The sequence below is a fragment of the Cheilinus undulatus genome, linkage group 11 (assembly GCF_018320785.1).
Source record: "Cheilinus undulatus linkage group 11, ASM1832078v1, whole genome shotgun sequence".
Taxonomy (NCBI): Eukaryota; Metazoa; Chordata; class Actinopteri; order Labriformes; family Labridae; genus Cheilinus; species Cheilinus undulatus.
Genome location: NC_054875.1, coordinates 11,138,606 through 11,160,312, shown reverse-complemented (window position 1 = coordinate 11,160,312; position 21,707 = coordinate 11,138,606). Strand labels below are relative to the sequence as shown.

The window sequence follows — 21,707 nt, the reverse complement described above, 5'->3', positions numbered from 1 at the left end:
CCAGAATGGATTCCCCATTATCAGCCTCCCAGGCAATTTTAGATTTTTCCCATTTATGGAAAAGCTCTTTTTGGATCAAGTTGTATAGTTTAGAGATTAAACCTCTCTTGGATGGGTCAATGTTGAGTACTAAATATGATATATCTTCTGGGGGGTAGTTAGGATAATCCAAAAAATACTTGGAGGCAAAGCTACGCACCTGAAGATATCTAAAGTGAGAAACCTGGCAAAGTGAAATAAACGATAGGAAGCCTTCCTCATTAAACAAATCATTAAAGAAAACAAGACCGTTTGTACGGCACAATGAAAATCCTGAGTCTAGTTGAGATGGTCTGAAGAGGTGGTTAAACATAATAGGGCAAAGTCTATTTATACCTTTAAGGCCAAAATGTGTCCTGAACTGGTCCCATATTTTAACTGAGTTTTTGACAACCAAATTGACATTCAAATTCTGGTTACTGATTTTAGCACGTAGTGGTGCTGTCAGAAATGAAACTGGAGAGACTGGTAAAGTTGATTTTAACTCCATGTCCACCCAAAGGGGTCCTTCTTTGCCAGCGAACCCTGTGGTCCAATAATTGAGTTTGGCAATGTTGGTAGCCCAATAGTAGTGTAAAAAATTAGGTAAGCCCAGACCTCCTTCTGATTTAGCTCTCTCTAAATTAGATTTTTTCACTCTTGCTGTGGATTTATTCCATATAAATGAAGGACTTTCAGTGTGTTCTTGAGCATTACTTTTCTTAGGAAGGGTGTTGGGATCGTGGCACTCCTTCAGCAGATGGAAGTAGCTGGACTTGAGGAGCTTTTGGGACGTGATGAGCAGAAAGCAGAAGGCCTCCAGAACCTGCTTCTGCCTCCAGGCCCAGAGGGACCTTGGTTGTTAGGTCCAGCAGTGCTGGAGTCCATTCCCATAGCCAGGGCCTGGGACTGAATCAATCCAAGTTGCTCAGTGTTGACGGTGGAAGGGACCTCAGGTTTCAAGGGAGCCTCGGTCCAGAGTCATGGTGTGGTTGCAGGGTTCTTCCAAGCTGTGACAGAAGGGTTCCCCTGATCTCCACCATGGTGACCCATTTTGTCATAGCTGGCTCTGTCAGGCTTTTATATTTGTAATTTTTCACTTAATATTAGTTGATGAGTTACACACATAAGACAGTAGAATGACGCCCTGTGACCTATCACTGTTGTCATAGCTGATTGATGTGTAGCTGTCCATGGTGCTGATCATGTGATTCCCATGATTTCATGAGTGTGATGGATTTAATCATGCACTATGTACTCACTGAGGCCTCAGAGACTTTGTGTATGACTGCCAAGGCTGCCAAGTTCAAGTGTTTTTTGCATAGGCCATCTTACCGCCTAACCAATAGGCTGCAGTATCGGGTGCCAACTCAGTAGCGGGCACACACTGAGTACATGAAGCGTGCACAAGAGAAAGAGCGCAGCGTAAATGAAAGGAGAGGAACAACTGCCTGGTTTCCCTTGACTTCCAATCAGTTGGCCTACCTGTCTTTTTCTTCTTCTCTGTGCAACCTAATCAGAAACAGCCTGTCCCACAGTCACAGCAAGACTGACTTTTTTCTTCTCCTTGCCCAGCCCATCTGCTGGGCCCGGTGGTCCTGTACATCCGTCCACCTCTAAAAACAGGTTCATCATTTATAAATCACCCTTTTTGTTTTTATTCACATGTCACACAGTGTCTCAACTTTTTTGAAACTGGGGCTTGTAACTATACGAAGAGCTATAGTTATGTTTATCAAAAATACTGCATCAAAATGTTCTCATATGACTCATATTTATTACCTTTTATTTAACAAGAAGTATTCCCACTTAGATACAAACATTTCTTGAACTAGGGAGTTCAGGCCTAGGCAAGAAGTTCAACAGAACAATCAAGCAGCATTCAATGTCAAAACATGTCTAAAAACTTGTTAAATGATCTTAAATTTCGGTTTAAAATCTTCCAATCCTGAATTCATGATAAAAATGTTATTTTAAGGACTTCATAAGGAATTTGAAACACATCTAAATACTGCAAGCGCACTCAGTGCCCAAAAAAAGAAAAGAAACAATGACAGAGGTGTAGAAAATTTTGACATCACACAAGGTTTTGCAACCATATGTGACATTTTTTGACACCCTGCTCTATTCAATAACTGCCTGGATAAAACTTGCATCACTGGCTGAAAAATGTCATCTTTTCAGTCAGGTAGAATTCTCTCTCCATCTTCCTGCTGCCCACATTTTAGTGGATTTTATTTGTGAAGTCTAAGTGCAGCAGAGCTGGTGCAATCCAAGGATTAATTACGTCCGTGACATACTATACAGCCTACGGGTGAAGATTTGATTCCGTTTAAGTGTACCCTCGGTGCGCATAACATGCCTGCACCAGATGTTAGTAACCGCATTCCCAGACAATATCGCTGGCAGAGAGCAAAAGCAGAGACATGATGCCACCTTAATGTTCATGATATCTAATGTAAGAGTATAATATGAATCAACCCAGTCTGTGTTTTATTTTACAGGTAAATTAACCTTTGTAGTGTTTTGTCAGGAATATAGGCTAACAGTGCTGCAAAAACAACAAATTCAGCTTTGTTTGATTCATACTACAGCAGGATTTGGGCATAGTTCCTAAGCATTTCAAGGTGTGGCTGTAGGGTAATCGTGTCACAATTTATTTGTAGTCAAAGTAACTTTGTTGTTTTTTTACTGTTGGACTTTTTAAAGCAGAAATAGAACAATACCTAAAGAATCTCTATCTGCGTAAAGATGGTAGAGTCCATTGTGCAGGAGTGGAGGAAAAAAAAAAGAGTTTAGCTTTGATTGATTTATAATACAGCAGGATTTCATCACTGCTGTCAGTGTGATAAATAAACTTTGGTGTCTGATGAATATGATGCACTGTCTACTAAAAAACAGAGTGAAAAGATGAGGGATGAAAATAGCGCCTAATTCGTTCATCTTTCTATTAAGCTGTGTGAAACCATAGTTTGATTTTGCACTTATCAGTCAGTCAATCCATATTTGCATTGTGCCAATTCATAACAAATTTCTCACAAGACACTTTACAAAAAGAGCATGTCTAGACTGGTCTTTTTGTTATATTATTTTGAAAGTCTCCATATTCATTCACCATCAGCACGGCACAAAGCAACATTAAGAAAAGTGGCATTGGCATGGCAAATATGGCCTTTTACAGGCAGCAACATGGAGCAGCTGAAACAGCTTTCTGCTGAGTCTTTGTAGGGGCTGCTATGCAGAAAGATAGAGACTGATAAAGACAAAAAATAAAAGGCAACAACACTGTATAAGAAAGATTTGTCAACAACCATATCTAGCCATAGACTTATCTTTCTTCTCCACACTAGCAAATGGTGTCCCACAAGGTTCTGTTTTGGGGACCATCCCATTTCCTTTGTATACTGCACGTTGCCCCAGGGATTTTCTTCCTTTGTTTTGTCAGGTCAACTGTAAATTTGTATGTTTACGTGACCCACTGAGCCAACAGTGCTACAGCTCAGAAAACCTCAGCCCAATGCTTAAGATTAGCTTGTCACTTTAAGAGAATTTGTCCACTGACTTATGAGACGTTGTCCAGGTAGCTTTCTAACAGTAATGGGTGGCATTACTTTTAAATGTGACTTGTTAGTTGCTACTGCATCACATACCAAGAAGGGTCACTGGATGGAGTACTTTTGCGTAACCGAATATTTAAACCCTTTAACAGCTCATTTAATTTAATGGTAATTAAGACGACACGTAGCTGGCCTTTAAAGGTGTTGACTCTACTATCATTTCATAGCCTAATTTTTGGTCTACAATCTGCCACCCCACATGCTGATAATACACATGAGCATGGACACATGGACTTGCATTTTACCACGATGTTGTTCTTTTCTTTTTGTCTGAAATTTCAACATAATGATGATAATCCCCCTGTGAAAGTGTGTCCTCTCTGCTATCTCACTTTATCCATAAGCGTGCAATGCATGCACACAGACAGACGTGTTTACCTTCCACTGGCACACAACTGTGTGCCAATGGAAAAGAGAGAAACAAAAACTGTGCTGATGATGGCTTACTTTCTACCACCAGTTGGGCTCTGCCTACAAAACACATTATCACAGTGTATAAAATTAATATGGTCTGTTGGCTTCTATTTTGTACACTGGAAGTCAATGTGGCTGTGTTGTTCCTTTTACTGTACTGCTTGGGTTTATTCTGTGATAGCAACAAGGCACAGCATGAGGGGACTGAGGAGGGAACATTGAGGATGGGGCAAACCTTTTAATATTGAAAAACAAAGGATTGTTATACACTGACATTAACTTTTTGCTCACTGGCCAACGTGGCTACTTGTTTATGAAAAGTTACTAGCCCCTGAGCATTTCCACTGGCCACAGTTGTGTTGATTGGAAACTATGTGTGACATTGCAAATTGGGTATGTCACACATACCCATGAGATGAAACACATGCTCCATTTCCTACTTTAATGGATAACAAGTTCATACTAATATTAAAACATTGACTTTGAATTAACGTTATTCAAAAAAATCAGAAATGCAGCTGGTTTCATCTAAATCTCACTCAGACAAATATCCATCAGAGAATGCTGAGGTTGTGACACTGATGAATTCCACTGGCCAATGTGGCTAGTTGATGTCAATCTGGTACCTGCCACAGCTGAAATCCACCTGCATTTAATTATTATAAACTTGGCTAGTTTGGCTAGTTGGCCAGTTTAAATGTCAAGCCCTGCACCCTTACTTAGAAAATTTGGGCTGCTAAAGCAGTGTCTGTTGTCTAAATTTGTCTGATACATGAAGTGTTAGAATCATAACTATTGACTTTACCATGACTGGCTGCAGTTAGCCCATGCGTCCACAAGAGGGCAGCATTTCCCTTGAATGTAGAATACACCTGAGGAAAAATACCCAAAGAAGCTAACCGATTCTTGACTCCCAACAGCAACAGGAGCTAACAAATTAAACAAAATACTAGCAAGCAAGTAAACAATTTTTCATTCAACTTTATGTAGAAAATCTGGGCTGCTAAAGCAGTGTCTGGAGTCTAAATTAGTCACATAAATTATGTGTTAGAATCATAACTATGGACTTTACCATGACTGGCTGCAGTTAGTCCATGTGTCCACGAGAGGGCAGCATTTCCCCTTAAATGTAGAATACACCTGAGGAAAAATACCCAAACAAGCTAACCGATTCTCGACTCCCAACTGCAAAGGAACTAACAAATTCATCAAAATACTAGCAAACGAGTAAACAATTTTTGCATTTAACTTTATGTAGAAAATCTGGGCTGCTAAAGCAGTGTCTGGAGTCTAAATTTGTCACATAAATTATGTGTTAGAATTGTAACTATGAACGTTACTTTGACTGGCTGCAGTTAGTCCATGTGTCCACGAGAGGGCAGCATTTCCCCTTGAATGTAGGATACACCTGAGGAAAAATACCCAAACAAGCTAACTGATTCGCCACCCCTAACAGCAAAAGGAGCAATCAAATTAAACAAAATACTAGCAAACGAGTTAATAATTTTTCATTCACCCTTACAAGGCTTGACGTTAACTTTCTTGCTCACTGGCCAACATGGCTACTTGTTTATGAAACGTTATTAGCCATTGAACATTTCCACTGGCCACAATTTTGCTGATTGGAAACTATGTGTGACATTGCAAAGTGGGTATGTCTGGTATGAGATGAAACACATGCTCCATTTCCTTCTTTAATGGATGCTAAGTTTTTAGTAATATTAAAACATTGACTTTGAATTAATGTCATTCAAAAAAATCAGAAATGCAGGTGGTTTCATCTAAATCTCACTCAGACAAATATCCATCAGAGAATGCTGTTGCAGTTGTGTCACTGATGACTTCCACTGGCCAATGTGGCTAGTTGATGTCAATCTGATGCCTGCCACAGCTGAAATCCACCTGCATTTGGCTAGTTGGCCAGTGTAAATGTCAAGCCCTGATTATTTGGACTGGGCAATAAATCAAAGTTTAGATCAAATTTGGTATGTCCCACTGCAATTTAAGAATTGTAGAAGGGGCAATATTTCATTGACCTGAAATGTGTTTCAGAAAACCAGTTCAATATATTTTTGAGGCACAGATGTTATGCTCTACACGTCATACAAACATTCTCGTGTCTTTGTTTTTCTAGAATTTGCCAAAAAATCCTACTTTTCTTGCGTGTTTTATTAAAATTGCAAAAGACATAAAATCATCATTCCTCTTAAAATAATTCACATCTAATTTGCAGTATGAGTCAAAACATTGCAATTAGATATTCTAAAAAATGTTCAGCCATAGTTTAATCTACCAATTATTGTTTGTTTTGATATAGAAGGATTTATTGCTTGAAGATGAGGGACTTAAGGAAAAAAAATAAACTTTAAATCGCAATCAGGTGGAATGTTTCCCATATCATTTAACCCTAGTTGTTATCCTGTTTTATTTATATCTGATTTTTTGTTTGTTTGATTTAGTTTTGTTGTATAATGTGGATGAAAATATCTGTTTTTAGACTTGATGAGAATTTAAATTAATTTAATTTACTTAATGGACTTAATTTAATTTAATTTCTAATTCGAAGATGATGCAGCCTGTATTGTTTTATTATTATTATTATTATTATTATTATTATTATTATTACAAAAAACAATATTAGCCTAAATGGCTAAGTCTCAGTCATGGCAACAGAAGAGATACGAGGTGGGTTTGATCCTGAATGTTCAGAATTTCTCATTTGCTCTCAGTTTTGACCCGAGTTGACCTGTTTGCAAAAACTCCGTGAAAGCTGAAAAACTTTGTAAAGTCTTGATTTCACCTTCAACTTTTAACCTGGACCACTGTAAAGGAAGACGACCGCTTGTAAAAAGCATTTTTTCATTTTTATTTTCATAGCATTCACCTGCAGAGGCAACTGTGCACCATGTGGAGGAGACTCTCCTGACAAGATTCAGACGACGGATAAGTCACTTTGCAAGTAAGGAATTTTTCATTTAATGTTAAATAAATTACACTTTCTAACCTTTTCCTTTAGGTCAAATCAAACTTTATTTATGTATCACATTTCATATTTGGGTCAACACAATGCGCTGTAACCTTCAGTTAAAAGTCTCTTTTGTAGTTAAATTCAGAGTAAATGTTATCTACTTTACAAAAAACACCAGGTCTAGACTGTACTCTTTGGGACATTAGCCTTTCTACAATTATTTAAGGTGTATTTAAACAGCCATGTCTAAATTATTACATTTTAATGACCAAATAAGCCCTACAGTTTGATAGAATTTAAGCTAGGCTGGGAGGCCAACGGTTAGCTGTTAGCCTCATACTCAACGCTTTTTCGATACACCTGTTCCGGGAAATTCACAATATTATTTTTTGTTAGAAAACATTACATTTCCGAAATTTAGCATGAATTTAAAAGAAACAAGATGGCCTACCTCCTCGGTAGGCCATCATGCTACTTTGTTTTTTTCCTTTTGTTTATTAAAAAATCATGGGCATTTTTATTGAACTACTTTAATATCCTGAACGGTAGTCTGGGTGCTTGTTCTAATGTTATTTAATTTGAAAAAGGAGATGATTTGGTTTGTGATGCAGCTTTTGTGTGTGTCTGCGTCCCATACATCACTTTCTCCTCCACGCTGCAGGATTTATAAAAAATGAATGGTACAAGTTAATTCACCAAAAACACCGATTTAACAAGCTACGAAGCGCTTCTTAGAGAGGTTTTGTTCATAATTGTGTATAATTTAGCATGCACCATTGGTAAAATATGCGTAGTGATACAAAGTTCTACTTTACATTTACCATTTTACCCATTTTTTTTTTTTTTTACATTTTTTTTAACCCTTTTTCATCATTTCTTCCCACCAATTTCAACACACTTTTTGCAAGTTGACACCTATTCTGGTCAGTTTTAAACTCCTTCCACCACTTTTTTTCTGCCTGTTTTTGCCTCTTCTAAATTAAAAAAAAATAAAAATAAAAATAAAAATAATTTTTTTTTAAAAAATTTAAAAATTAAATTAAAATTAAAAGTAAAACTCCATTGTTGCCACTATTAACCCCTTTTTACACCCAGTTTTTCCCATTTTAACTACATTTCACCATTTGATAGGCCCAATTTTGATAGTTGAACTAATTTCTGCCTATATATGCCTATTTTTCCTTTCTCAGTTAACCCTTTTTGCCAGTGTATATCAATTTTCCATCCAGTTTCACCAAATTTCCACCCATTTTTGCCTATTTAAAGCAATTTTAGCCATGTTTTAACTCCCTTTTACCACTATTTATGTCCCTTTTTGCCACTCTAAACCATTTTTGCCTTTTTTGCCATTTTTATCTAATTTTTGCCACTTCTAACCAATTTCTACTACTTTTAAAATCCAACTCCACCATTTTTTGTCATTATTAACCCAATTTTTATACCATTTTAATTTTTTTTTATAAAAGGAATTTAAATTTTCAAGAAGTTTTTTTATTATACAAATGATTGAAAAAAGTTATTTATTTCTTTAATAAGAGTGGTTATTTTTTCAGAAATATGGATACCACCACTTAACTTTACAATGGACCATGGTTTTCTGACCTCCATGGGCCCCCAGTTTGGCTGGGCGCCAAAAAGCTCTGGATGGCCTTGTCTGCCATAGTCATGACTATTCTGAATTGTGCATGGCTATGTTCAACAACCGCCAGGTACAGTGGGGGTCCCCGGTCTCTGGCACCTTTATTTTGGGGGTCGCGGGCTGAAAATGTTGAGAACCACTGCTCTAAATCACTTTAAAAGTCTTTAGCATTGTGAAACATTGATGCTGCATGATTTTTTACTTTCAATGCTTAGACTGCAAAGACAAATATCATAATTTTTTGTAAGTGTTTAATTCACCAGTATGTTGGGACATCATGTTTCACTTGAATTAAGTCACTCCAAGTATTCAACCTACACGCCTGCATTTTGGTCCAGTCAGAGCTAGAGCCAACAGTTGATTTAACAAAATGCACCATGAACTTAGTCACTCTGTCTAAATGTTTAAAAAATGTATTAATGCAAAGTTTAGGTTAAAAACTGCTCCAAGTGTTGATGTTTCTCCCTTAATCCTGTTAATTCATCTGGTGCAATACAGTCAGTGTGGGTATGTTAGAATACTCAAGAAGGTTTTTCTGCAAAAAAAAAAAAAAGAAAGAAAAAGAAAATTAGTTAAAATGAGCTCATCCTGTTGAAGTCTGTATCATAAATGTGAAGATTATGGCTCTGAAACTTTTATGTCCTCCTCAGGTGGTTTATTTCATCATGTGCATGCTGAGAGTCTTCCTGCAGACCCTGTCATCACAATGACCAGGAGGTTGAAGAGAGTCAGGACATCATCAGGCTGGCGCCACCATTGGGCACCTAGAGGCTGAGCTTCACAGTGTTGACATCCAGCCTGAGAGGGGACTTGTTTCCTTTACTGACATACTCCTGCTTGCACATTCTTTTGCTCTTTCTTTTGTGTTACTTCCTCCTCTCGCTCATGCATCAGCTGATCCTGCTTTCACTCTTGCTGCAACTCCAGCTGATCCCACTGCCTCTCCTGCTTATTCTCCTGTTTTTCTTCACTCAGCCTTCCCTCCTACAGTAACTCACTCTTCCTCTTCTTATGCCAGGGCTTTTCCTTGTGCATGTCCTCGTTCTTTTCCTTCTCAGGCTTCTGCCTGTCTTAATTGTGTTCCTGCTTTCCCTCCTGCTTTTCTCTCTCAGCCTGATGCCTCATCTTCCGAACCCCATTGAAGTCCCTCCAGGTGCTGCTTCTCTCCCTCCTGCCAGTTGCTCCGAGACTGCTGCTCCTCAGGAGGATCCTCCACATCCTCCTGCTGTGCCTGATGCTGCTCTTCAATCAGAGCTGGATGAGGCCTTTGATCTGCTGTGGGCCTTGGAGCAGATCGTTAGTCCTGAAGGACCTGTAGACGCTGATGGTGACCCTATAGATGCCAAGTCAGCACTTTGCACTCAGCTGCACTCACGTCTGTATCATCTCACCTTTCAGGGGTTGTTGTGGCCAAGTGATCCTAATGTCATTCTCAGAGCAGAGCTTGAAGAGGCTCTCAATCTGCTGCACACGTTGGAGTGGATTGTGTGGCCCGGAGATGGTTCACCTGCACTGGATGAGGAGGGTGGTTTCCCTGTGCGGGCTCTCTCTGGTGCAGCTCCCCCAAGATGATCCTGCAAATGCTCTGCTTCGTTTCTGTCTTCAGCACCTCCTCAGCTACCACTGCTACACAAAGAGGGATGAGGAGGAATCAGACAGCAGCTCCTCTGAAGAAAGTGAGGACGAGCATGAAGTGGAAGTAGACCCCTCAACATCTGGACTCAGCTCCTCGAGAAGACAACCCAGCGAAGAGAGCAATGAGGAAGACGAGGAAGCTGTTCCTACATCAACCTCTGGGCTCAACACCTCAAGAGGGAGACCCCAGGAAGAGAGCCGCAAGGATGTGGAGGAGCTCAGACTGAATATACAGTACCAGAGAAATGCTGATCTTCTTCCTTGTTTCATCACACCACATCTAGCAGGATAGAACCAGGCCAAAGGCCCTCCTCTTCGGCACTTTATTCTCATTTTAGGGACAGAGACCCCTTTTTTAAACATTAGTGCTTGCCTTTACATCTGGCAGGGCTGCCACATCACAGGTAGCATCTTGCACCTGTGTATTTATTCCCGTTTATAGGGACAGAGACCCTTTTTTAAACATTAAGGGATTGGCTTTGTGTCTGGTTGGGCAAGCAAACCGCCTTTGCATCTGGCAGGGCTGCCACATACCAGGTAGCGCCTTTCACCAGGAATTTTAGGAAGTACTTGTTTTACTGGAATGATGGATGGGTTGACATTTCTTTGATCCTGGGGGCCTTCCTTTGTGTCTGGCAGGGCAGGTGATGCAACAGGTAGCCTTTGCATCTAGCAGGGCTGTCAACACCTCATGCATGAAGAAGAACTATTACCTTTTATTTGGACTTGAGAATTTTTAACAAAAACTGTACTTTATGACTAACAGCTTTCTTTCTCCTGCTCATTACCAAAACAGATGGTTTTGACCTTTTAAACTTGTTTTTTCACATATTATCTAATCATTATTCTCCTTGTAAACAGAAAATAGTTAATCTCTCTTTCTGGTCTTTGTCATTGACCTAAACTGCTGACACTTCTGAGGGTTAAAACAAAGAACAATGATGAGTGATAGAAGGACGGCAGATGCAGATCCATGGTTTCCTTGATGACAGAGAAGAAACGGATGTGAGCTGAGGTATGTTTATGACAACACAAGCTTTTCCTCCAAATATGAATATGCTTATTTGATAAATTGAAACGGATAAATCAAACAGACATTTCGTTTTTTTATTTTTTTATTTGACAGACTCACCTTTACAACAGTGCATCCAAAGTTAACAAAGAAGAAAAGTGAGCATTTACTACAGACCGGATCAATCAGGAGGGACAGCTGAGCACAGGACAAGCTGCAGCCCAGTGATCATCCGTCTCCATCAACAATGCAAGTATGCAGATTATGAAGACTATAAAGAATACTATTAATGTTTTCTACACCAAAAAATAATTTTGGGTAAATTCTATATGTATTATTCTGCAGGCTTAGATGGTTTTACCAGTTGTTAAAGGTAAGCTGTTGCCTGGGGCCTCACACTCCAAGAAAACCTACAATACAATACAATACAATGACTTTATTAACCCCCGAAGGGAAATTCATTTGTCTGGAGTCTCATCTGTTTATGATAGAATTATATGGTCTTGTTGCTGATGGTATGAAAGATCTTTTATATCTTTCTGTCCTGCAACAAAGAGAGAGGAGCCGTCCACCACTGTTGTTTTTTCATTCATTTAGGGTGATATGAAGTGGATGATCCATGTTCCCCAGAATGGCCTCCACCTTCTTCATTGTGCATCTCTCTACCACATCCTCCAATGAGTTTATCCTGATTCCAACTGCAGAGCCAGCTTTTTTCACCAGTTTGTTCAGACACCTTGCAGCCTTGTGTTTTACACTGCCTTCCCAGCAGACTGTGGCATAAAACAGAGGACTTGCCACCACAGACTGATAAAACATCTGCAGCATCTCACTGCAGATGTCTATTGATCGGAGTCTTCTCAGGCAAAAGAGGCGTCTCTGCCCTTGTAGATGAAGTCTACGTTTTTAGACCAGTCAAACTTATTATCCAGGTGCACACCTAAATATTTATACAATGTCACCACCTCGATGTCCATGCCACAAGTGTTCACTGGTTGAAGAGGTGGTTTGGATCTGCGGAAATCTATGATCATTTCCTCAAGATATAGTTGTTAAAAGAATGAATAAGATATGAGGTATATGTTTAAAATGACTTTAAGTATCCATATAAGTATACATATCTATTGAAAAATAACTTTGATATTTGTAGAGCAACAAATAAAAAGAAAAGCACTGATTGAAAAAATATATACCCCTAAGCCAGTGGCTCCCAAAGTGGCTCCCAAATAAACAAAGAGAAATCTGAAGTGATTTTAAGTGGTATATTTTATCCTTTATTGTAAAAAAATCCATAAAATGAGTTCAGTTAAGAATAAAACCATAATTATAGTGAGATTTGGGCTTAAATGTTAGTGATGTGTACAAAAACCCCCTTACAATGTTAACTTGTACATGACGCTTTGTGTGACATTGCATACTTTCACCACCTCAAGGGATAGTGGGGGTCTCTGGTCTATGCTGTGGTTATTTTAGGGGTCATGGGTGTAAAAGTTTGGTAATGCCTGCCTAAGACTATGATAGACTACTAGTGGTAGTTGGAGTCAGGCAGGTCCACTGCAGTCTTTTACTCCTCATATTGGTTTAGCAGGTGTTAATTATTTGTAATGAAGGTAGAATCAATTCATAAAGGTGTCTAGTGAATTCAGCTAAATAGGCTATCAGGTATAATGGGTCCGATAAGGTTGGAGCATCATATCTATTTAAAATGTAATTGCTAAACTAAATGACTGATCTTGAATTATTTCTTCAATCCTTCTTGACAATTAAAAACAGTTTTTAAAATCCTGATATTCATTCATTGTTGCAAATGGTGCAGCAGGATGACAGACAGTAATGGAAACAAAAGAGGAAAATAAGCAGCAAACGACAGAGAAAAAGAGATTAAAATACAACCACAGCAGAAATGACAGAGTGAGGGGCGATATTAATGTGTACAGTGAGGTAATGAAAGAGGGAAAACACTAAATGCTTTAAAGATCATTTTGCAAATGTGCATTATTGGTGAAATTGTTGTCTCTGGCTATTTAGTATTTTTTGCCAAAAATGTTGAAATTTTAAGAAAATCTTCGACAAATGATTCTAAAATGCATGCACAATCAGCACATGCATCAGAAACAAAGACACCAACATACAGAAACACGTTCAGTAGGGGTGGGAGAAAAAATCGACACAGCATAGTATCACGATATTTTGTCTGATTATATGCTCACCAAGTATCGATTTTTTCAAATTGCTAATATGAACTGAAGTCTAGGATAATGGAAAAATAAAATCAATTGTATGTACAATTGTTTGTCCAGTGAGGTCGGCAGAGGTGACCCTCACAGAGCAGGAAAAAGTTAGTACAACAAACATGACAACACCAGGGGAAGGACATCGGGAATGCAAGCAGGGCAAGAATGAGATGGCCATGACACATGAGGTTTGCAAGAAGCTCCACATGAAAATAAAATACAGGATAAATATGACAAATATGAGGGCAAGACTAATGCTAAATCAGCTAAACAGTTGAGAAAATGTTATAGATCACAATATATGTTATGGCAATACTCACTGTTTTGCAAAAATGTTTAAAATCGCAATAATATCGAATCATGATCCAAGTACCATGATAATATCGTATCGTGGGGCCACTAGTGATTCCCACCCCTAACGTTCAGCAGGATCAGCTCAATTTAAGTCTTTTTTTCTATGAAGTATTTCTTCAAGCATTCATTGTTGTCACAATGTTGTTATTATGGTACAGCAAAAGAAACTCCTTTTAAAATTAAGAGGATTTCATATGAAATCACTATTGGCCCATTTTACCCGAACACAGTGGTGTAGTTCCAAAGTAGGCATCTTGATACCATAGCAATGATAATTCAAAAATCATTTTATTTTCCCACATTTTTTAGCATATAAATATTCAAGTGGCATGTGGCCATTTCTAAAAAATATCATTAGTTCTTGTGCATGATGTATTTAATGGTCAAATAGACAATTTACCAAAAATTGGCCCATTTTAGCTGAATTCACCCTAATTGTAGGGTAATGTGATATCTTGTCTCTTAATCAAAGTGTTTTTCTCCGCTGTCAATAGGCACCACATCCGGCCTAACAGACAGGAAGCACAGGAGACATTTAGTACAAAACACTGCTGTGTGTGCATGTGTTTCTGCAAGTCTGTGCCTCTTTTTGTGTGTGTGTTAATGCAGCTGCTTGAGGACATGACTCTGTAAAGCATGCATGTGTGGATATGTGTGGTTGCATCTTGCATTAGAGACTGAAGAGAAAGGATGCTGTCATGTGATGGTGTTGTAAGGGCGAGTAATACAAGGTCATCAGAAAAACATTGCGAGAGAGAAAGGGATGGAGCGAGCGAGTGAGCAACCGAGGGAGGGAGGGGGGGCAGTGCAGGAGAGTAGGGATGGATGGATGGAGAGAGGGAGAGAGCGGGAGCGAGGGATGCTGAGGGAGGAAGACAGTATATTCATAGCAGCAGCGGTATTTATAGCTGCAGAGGGGAGAGGGGGGAGTAGGGGGCGTGGCTTGGGCTGTGGCTTCAGCAGTGCTTCACAAGGCAGAGAGGGAGGGAAGGGGAGGAGAGAGCGCGAGAGGGGAGGCTATTCGGCATATTTGGCAAGAGAGGGAAGAAAGAAAGGAAGGAGGGAGGGCTGTTTTTGAGTGTGTGAGTGAAATGAGAGGGAGGGAGAGAGAGAGAGCTTAGAGAAATCTGTCAGACTCAAACACACTGCTCTCTGTGTGTGTGATAGAGAACGAAGGATGAGAGGAGAGGAGGAGAACTGACGAACAGAAAGAGAGACACAGAAGACAACAAAGTGAGGTATGTACGGCTGTCATGCTGCTTATAAATCCAGTAACAACCTGTGTCTTTGTATAAATGTCTGTGCAAACTGAATGCATGCTTGTGTACATGCGTGACTAAAGTAAATATGTCTGTGTTTATATTTAGTTTAGTGATTTTAAAAGGGAAACTGTATCCACCCGGGGGTTTCTAAGTGGACAAATGGATGTGGCCACTGACAGTCAGTGATATCAATTATGTAATATGTGTGCACCATTTTCAGTGTTGATGCTCAGTGTGTGTTTACATGCTTTTGTAATGATGCTGAGCTGTTCATGTGGCCATTGTGTGGGGAAGAGCTACAGTGCCTTGACCATATGGGGTGATTTACGGCCAATGTAAATATAACTCAATACCCCTGGGTTTCCCTTTGCCCCTCACCCCCCACCCCCACCGCCCTGGACCCTGCTCCTTATCAGCTGCTATACTGATAGCAAATGCACACTGAATTATCATAAGATGAGCGAATGGTTCAACAGCCCTCTCATCTACAAAGTAGCCCTTCCTTTGTGCTGTTGCTTTACAGTGCCACAACAAAGAGTGTGATGGGAATGTAACAGTGCAGCCATCTAACATTAAAAGCTCTAATAGGGAGCTTTTTTATTTGATGAGTTAAAGTTTACCTTAGCTTTACCTCTATCCCAAAAGGAGGTCTGCTGTCAACATCAAGTGCAGTTTCTTAAACACACAGTATGGTTTTTGCCAAGAGAATCACTGTCTGTTGACTTGTAGCTCACTGTCAACAATGATTTTAATCATAGCAGCTCACATTATGAAATACTGCTCTTTTCAATATGTTTTCTGAACAACAAGCTCAGCATGGATTCAAAGGGTTTAAAATGCGTCTGATATCATTTTACAGTAAGATGTTAGCCTTTGATCCTTTGAGCAGTTAGGTGAAGTGTGAGCCATATCTGAAGTTTACTTCTATTTTAACATAAATGAGAAAGAGAGAAGTAGAGCAGGCTGCAAACTCTGCACTGCTTAAATGTCAAGAGGAGGGATGACAGCAATTTCCATGGAATAGCAATAAAGTTGGGTGGTAGGGGTAGCATCCTGCCTCTGTTTGTAAGTTTTAGAGATGCAGGATATTGCTACTATATCCTATATCAGATATGCCCATATCCAGAGGTTTATTGTAGCCAATACTAACAATGATAAAGATATTGAAATATGTGTTTCAGAACTAAATCTTGAGTCCTTAAAGCACAATTTAAAGTTTAAGGATGAAAAAAAGAAAAAACTTTTTTCATTGGAATAAACTTTAAAGCTTAATAAATATGGGTCGATAAATGAAAAACTTAAGCTGATGTAGGTCTGTTTGTCCTGTCTAAAACTCCATTTATGAGCACAGGTATTGCTGCCTCTTTGGCATCTCTGCCTGGTGCTTCTCCGACAGTGCCCCTCTGCCAGCTGCAGGGTTATTAGCCAGGAGTCACCCTTCTTTGTTTCACTTCTTTAATCCTGGAACATCTCCATATATTGGCTTAAAAAGTTAATAATTATCGGCAGATATTTTCATATCTGCCAATTATTACGACCCGTATATATGCTGTAAATATTGGCTTGTATGTACTGTCAATATTAGACATATGTACAAATAAGTTTGTGCTGTTTAATGACAGGCCAACAGCCTTTTTTTTTTTTTTTAGAGTTGTGTTTGGGGCTTTATTTATTTTATTTGATAGAGGAAAGACAGTGGATAGACTCGGAAACAGGGAAGAGAGTGGGGACTGACATGGGGCAAAGGGCCACGGGCCAGATTCGAACCCTGGCTGCCCGTGCACATGGGTAGCGCCTTAAACCACTCAACCATCCGCGCTCCTGGCCAACAGACTTTTGAATTTTGTTTCTTTGTTCATCCTTCAATGTTTACACTGTATTTTACGGTCTGAACTATATTTAGTATATATGTATATCAGTATCAATTTTGGTATTAAAATAATAATACTGGTTTATAAACACATCAGTTATTTGAAAAGATCCAACATTGTGCATCCCTACTGATACTTATATTTTAAGCTATTATCTGTCGATTCTGATATTATGCAGATAACACTGTGCATCCGCAATAGGTTTATTTTTGTCTTCCTGCTCTTTTTTGATTCATCAGCAGTACAGTGTATACCTTTAGAAATGTTTCAGTCTGTAATCATAGCAGATGAATTTCATGTTTGAAGGCTTATTGTTGAAGAGGTAGCAAACATCATCCCAGAGTGCAGGAGTACATCACTATTTAAACAGTGTAATTACTAGAGCATTGTTCTAGTGGACACCTCTCTTTCATGCATGGATGTTGATTACTTATAAACCTAAACCGGAACAAAAAAAGGGTCAGAAAATAAACTTGGGTGGCTGTAAATAGACCTGGTTAGCCTGTCCAAGTGTCATCCATGAGTGAAAAACACTGGATGAGGAACATGTCAAACTAAGTTTTAAAACAAAGGATGTACAAAATGTTATCAATGCGTCTTTATTGCTCAGGTTCAGATTTAGAGTACTTAATTTGTACCCATAGGTAGATTCGTTTACTTCCATGATGACACATACCTACAAAACAGAAATGATGTAAAACAACACAAGAAAGAGAAGGAAAACCATTTAAAGCCTGCTAAAACATGATCCATTCAACATCCCCCACCCCACCCACCCAAAGTTGTATAAACAATAAAAATTGAAAAAATGCTAAAGGTTCCATCAATAAGGGCAAAAAGAAAGCAAATCAAAGTACCAACCAATAAAGTCAATTGAAAGTTCACAAGTAAATTAGCCATTGAATTAAGCTGAGGTAAAAAATAAATAGCTTTAAGAGGTAAATGAATGAATAAATAGCTTAATTTAGTTCAGGTCAGGTATGAGAGCATATGCTGGTTCTGCACTTCACTGCGTCAACCTTGGCCCTGTACTGCTCTGGCCTCCTGATGGCCATCATCCAGGCTTGTGCCAGGCCCATACCCCATCTCCCCAGGTACCCTCCTAGCTGACCCCATGATTCACGCTGCCACCCCTGTATCCGGACCAGCCTCTGGTTCCTGGGCACCCAGTATGCAGTGAGCTGGATCAGGCCTGGGAAAACACATCAGGTGCCTGTAAAAGCACAGCTGCTATTCCTGTGTCAAGCAGCTGACCCTTTCTGTTCCTGTTCTCCTGAGCATGTCAGAATTGGACAAACGTTCTTTCTAACAATACCAGAAATACGCCAAAGAGAAGTTGTCAAATAGGGGTCCAACCGGCACCTCTGGCCATCAGTCAGCGTCCAGGCTTCACAAGAATATAGTAGTACCGCGATAGATAGATACTGTTGTGGGCAAAATATGTCTATAGCTTGTTCAGTTCAGTGATAGCAATAGGAACAAAGTTGTTTTCTGCACCTTGGGACTAAAAACCTCTTTCATAAGGAAAATACCATGTAAAAGGTGGGAGTCATTTTTCAAGATAGGGTGAGCTATCTGCTGTTACAGTTGTCTACATGGATGCTGACCAGAGCGGTGCCTCATTAATCAGCCGACTAGGCCATTTAACAATCTGGTTATCTTTTAAAGGAGTGTGACCAATCTAACTGTATCAGTAAACCCCTAAGATCTGAATGTACATTTAAAAGGCATTTTTTTTCTCTAAATTTTAAACTATTTGTAACAGAGCGGCATTGCAGTGGTAAAATACAGGAAGGCATTATTTTTGGTTGAGCTGACATTCACCCTACATCTACCTCTGCCCCAGGAGGAAGTCTAGTTTCAACATCAGGTGCATCCTCTCAAACATACAGTGTTTTTTTATTTTGCCAAGAGAATTGTGGTCTTCTGACTTGTAGCTCTCTGTCAAGACTGATACTAATCATTGCAGTGCAGCTCACAGTGAAACACTTCTCTTTTAAAAATAGTCCTCCAAAACAACAAATCCAGTCTGGAACAAAGAATTATAACAAACTTGACTTGCATCAACACCCCTAAAATCAGACTCTGCAATTAAAAAAGTTTTTAAATTATTTGGTAGATTTAAAGCTGAGCTTTTCCTACCCAAGCTTAGGTCTAGTATCAGGATCAGGTGCAGTTTCTTGAACATACATCATGGTTTTTAGAAAGATAATCTCTGTCTGTTTACTTGTAGCTCACTGTGGATATTGACACTGATCATTGCAATGCAGCTCACAGTGTGAAATGCTGCTATTTTAAAAATAGCCCATAAAAAACAAGGCCAGTCTGGACTACAGTGTCTGGAGATGGTTTGACTTGCATCAAAACACTCCTAAAGTCAGACACTGAAATAAAAAAGTTAGTTTCTCCTGAAATTTGAAGCAATATGAGCAATTTTACAACAAGTTTGTACATTGATTTGTTATTTTTGATGTTTTATATTGTCAAACACAGGTCTTTTTTAGGTAAAGGTCAGAATACCACATTGTAGAAACAGTCTAAGCTAAAATAAATATAGTGTCTCCTATCAAAGCACTCTTTTTTCAGATTTAGGGTATATCTCTATCATAGCTTCCTTATTGTACATTCTGTGTGTGTGCTGCAGAAAAGTGTTCAAGCCTACACAGTCCTGGCTCTGTAAGTGGGCCATAAACAAAGTGGCTCTGAGCGAGTCACACAGTACTTGCCCACGGACATTTGGCTTACTTTCTAGTTTGCCAAGTTTCTGTTGCAGTGATGGTAACTTTAGTAGCGTGACAGTTTGTGAGTATTGTTGTCTAGAGCTGATGTGTTTTCTTTGTTTGTCCATCTAGTCCACTCTGGTTTTGTAGCAATGAAACAACAGTTTTGTGATCCAGAATCTAGCTAACGTTAGTCAGAGTACTTGTTGCACTGCTGCTCCATTTTTTTCCTCAACATTTGCCAGGGTTTTTAAAGTCACAGTTTGTCATCATTGATTTTAGTAGCTCTCACCAAAATCTTACAGCCATCTCATGGCCATGACAACATACATCCTGTCACAACTGTAAAGTTCAAGGATTTCTCTAGCATCAGAAGTAATGTAAGGGCTCGTTTAAAAAAATGAAAATGATTTCAGTCAAGGATTGGTGTTAGGATCTATTTTATTTCCCATTTACATCAACAACATGCATGATAACCTGTCTCATGCTTTGTTATTTTTATGCAGACGATCCCATTGATTATTGCTTTTCATCATTGATTTCACAAGTTTTTAGGTTTTTAAGTCTGCTTTTTTGTTTTGTCTCATATGTTGAAACTTGGATGTAAATGCAGACAAAACCAAAATTGTTTATTCTAGTACAAGTGAGTTATTGTCTTAATGTCTGTAATCTGCCTCTTGAACGTGATATTTATCATAGCATGTGCTGCTGACCTCTTAGACAGCTCCCCCTTGTGAAAGGAGTCTGATCTGTGAAATAGATTTTTTAACGAATTAGCCATTTTGTTTTAAAAAGTCTACATATCACATATATTTTACCTTTATAAGTTAAGACGAAGTAGCAAACATACCTGCTATTTTACCTAACTTTTTTCTTTACAGTAAGATTTGCTCATCTAACCTGTACTGAAGTTTAACCTGGGATCAAAAATAGCATTAAAATCAGGGCTTAAATGACCCTTTTGAGCCCCACTGTGGACAGTTTTTGAGGAAATGGCTTAAGGAAAGGAAGAGGTACTTCCATTAAGGCCTGAGGAGATGCAGATGTGTTTTAGCTGCCAGCTCCTCAGCATTAACAGCACCCAACTGTCCAGAAATTTTTTCATTTGACTTTTTTTTTTAGTTTTGCCCTCTGCCAGGATATGCTGGTATGCCTTCCACTAACACTACCTATAAAGGTCCCTCTACATAAAACTTAACCACAGCAGAGCTTGAGAAATGTCGACTGCAGTGGAATTTTGTTCAGTGTCCTTTGGCTTTAATTTGCAGTCAAGTCCTTTGCCAAATTGTCCTCAGAGCTCTTGCAATTAGGTACCATGCCAGCTTCTGAAAGGCACCTTATACTGTCAGTAAAATATACTTATGGAGCTATAACACACAGCACTATTACTGTCCAACTTTTAACTATAAATGTTCACCTTTAAACTATGTATGTGATGCTTTAAGTTATTGGCAGATGTACTCTCTCTAATGCGATGTTAGAGAAAGTGTAGTGTAGTTCTTCACTGCCACCTTGAACCCGCTCGTCCCTCTGGTGTGTGTTTTGGCAGGGATGAGAACCAGGATTAAGCTGCTGTTGAAAACTTTGGGTGGGATTTGCAGGTACAGAGTAATTCTGTACAGATGGTGCACAAGTAAAAACCTCTGGTTGCGTACTGTGATACAGTTTCCTGTTTGTTGTGGCAGCTGCAGCACAAGGAGCAGCTGAGAAAAGCTACAGAAAAGAGGGAAGCAAACTTTGTCAGAGACATGATGAATCTGGATTTTGCTTCTTTGCATAGCTAATCTTGCATCGTCCTAAATCTTATGACACGTTTGAAATGAAACCTGGGGCCAGAGCCAGAATGAGGGTGCTCTACCTGTTGTAGTGCAGTGAGGTTGGCTGTATGAGCTGCATTCAGATTTGCTCTGCAATCCGGCAGCCAATGAATGAGCTGACGTGTGAATTAGCTTCCAGGGCTTCA

At 39.2% G+C, this 21,707-nt stretch overlaps 1 protein-coding gene across 2 annotated transcripts in view; it reads left to right on the top strand.

Moving 5' to 3' along the window:
- Positions 1 to 15,020: 15,020 nt before the first annotated feature.
- The window catches only part of arhgap4b (Rho GTPase activating protein 4b), an 80,872-nt gene continuing 74,185 nt past the window's right edge, over positions 15,021 to 21,707 (top strand). For both annotated transcript variants that reach the window (XM_041799014.1, XM_041799013.1), the window contains exon 1: positions 15,021 to 15,129. The gene's annotated coding sequence lies outside the window, so the exon portion shown is untranslated. The remainder of the gene's footprint in view (positions 15,130 to 21,707) is intronic.